The sequence below is a fragment of the Atta colombica genome, unplaced genomic scaffold (assembly GCF_001594045.1).
Source record: "Atta colombica isolate Treedump-2 unplaced genomic scaffold, Acol1.0 scaffold41, whole genome shotgun sequence".
Classification (NCBI taxonomy): Eukaryota; Metazoa; Arthropoda; class Insecta; order Hymenoptera; family Formicidae; genus Atta; species Atta colombica.
Window position 1 is genome coordinate 393,166 of NW_017259520.1, and position 2,383 is coordinate 395,548.

Sequence of the window (2,383 nt, forward strand, 5' to 3'; positions counted from 1 at the left end):
TATATATATATATATTTTTTTTTTTTTAAATATGTGTCATACATATGCGACATACTCGACAAGTACCAGTCGATATATCATATCGTATAGGTATAATAAATTTATCGGATATCGCGTTCTATTTTATTGAACGATGTTGCTTCCCGTGTTGCAATCCTGAAGAATTTTCTATTCTTATTATTAATTAAAGAGACTTCTTTTACAATATAGAATACAATGATGAATTCCTGATACCTACCTATTTCAGAATAATCGTGCATGACGAATTAGAAGAAACGATAATTTCATCAAGATTTCTCTCAAAATAATTAATCAAGGAACTTCAAGTGAGCAAGGTACATATATCATGGCATCTCCTCCTTCGGTCGGATGCAATCTTATCGGGGTTCTCGTTTTTCACCGCGGTGAAAACGATTCTATCGAAATACTGTAGTACGTCGACTGTAATCTTTCGAAGGGTGATCCTTAGGGATCCGATAGTGGTAGTGGTGCAATTGTCGTTGCCATAGCGAAGAAATTCTTCTCAAAATGTTCCAATATTTCGAGCTACCGCTAGCAATCACGACAACTGATGAAAAGTTCCACTCTATTCATCCGAATAATTCGAATTACCAACAGCATAATGCGGTTTGTGCGTATAATTTACATCCATTCATTAGGCATTATTCGCTGTGACAGTATTCGCATTCACGTTACTCGTCTATATATTTGAAGGAATAATTATTGAAGAAAAAATTCAAATGTACAGAAGAACATTCGACGAAGAGTGTAAACAAGTTATGAGATATAAAATTAATGAATGTTACTCTTTGTTGAATTTATCGAAAACAGTATTTTCTTTGTAAATATTTAAAGCAAATTATTTAAAGTCATATTCATAATAGTGGAAATTTTGATAAATGATTTTTAAAATGCACATAATGATAATATCGTATAAGTATCGTTGATAAAAACACTTAACATTGTCTTTTAATGATTTCCTCTAGCTTGAATGACGATAATAACATGACGTGTTTCACTTTCGTGACTTACTCTCTAATGCTCATACTCTAGACCGCGCGTTTGCGTGATATTGTCGCATAATCCATTAAATATTACACGGAAGTAGGATGCAAATAATTTGCTCTAAATGTGTAGTAATCTTTGGCGAAAAATATTCATTTCAGAAAAGCTTGAGGAAATTTCTTCGCTATCGCTTTTAGAGATTGATTTACATTTCGCTTATTGCGTATTTATTGTAACAAGTTAACACTAAAAAAATTCGAGAATTTTATCATTACAGTTTTATGTCATGAAAACATGTATTTTTATTATTGTAGTACTTAATTAAAAATGCTATCCTTTTTAAAAAACTTCATATATATATAACATATATATATAACCTGTACAATGCTATTTGGATAATTCAATTTCTGCTTGCATTTAGTTTAATTAGGATTTCATTTATTCAAATTATCCAAAAGCAGATGAGCAGATTAGCATCAATATATTGATTCTAATAATCTGCAAGATAAAGAAGAAAGGCTCTTATTTGAAATGAAATGACTCTTCATTTTTGATGAACGAAGTCCAAAAGTAACAACGGGAATTGATGAAGAATATTTGACAATGCGAAAGCTGAACATTCTGGTTGTCTCGATTCTATAAAGAACCTTAGAATCGGTAGCTTTTGTCCATATGAATCAATCAACTAATAAGTTTCTATCCTCTTAACCATTCACGCAACCGATTCGATAAAATTGCGAGAAAAAGTTTTGGCGTCAGCTTTTCCCAAGATCAGCCGTGTGCTTTTGTATGGAGCATATTTTTCTTGAAGTTTGGAAGTTTTATTAAAACTATGCAATGGTGATCTGATAACTTTTTATGTTAAATTGTGTAACGCAGTCCTCTCACGCAAAAAGGCCTTGATAAAAAAACTTATGAATGTTATTGAAATTAATGGCATACCTTTGGTCATGAAATTGCTGCTACGCCGTAACGAATGAAAAATGCGAAATGCAAATGGAACATGTCACGCTATTATTTGATCCGAATGCTCATAGGGAGTTTCTTTTTCAGGAGGATGGCGCGTCAGAGTTCTTGCGATAGTACGAGAATTTAATATCACGCGTCCTAGTTTGCCAAAGCCGAAGTGAATACTTTTTATATGTAAGAATTATTTAACTATATATGTACAACTTTCATTGTGTAAGAAAATTGAAATGATTATTCAAGTCGCACAGATTTAACATTAACAAACTTGATGAAAGAAGTTTTAATATGCATTATAACCGAATTAAGTTTTATTAACAATAAGTTTGAACGTTAGTATCAAATTTTAGCGTTACATTATTAGTGTTTTCACAAAATCCTTTCTTTTAGTAAAGTAATTAGTTCAAATATA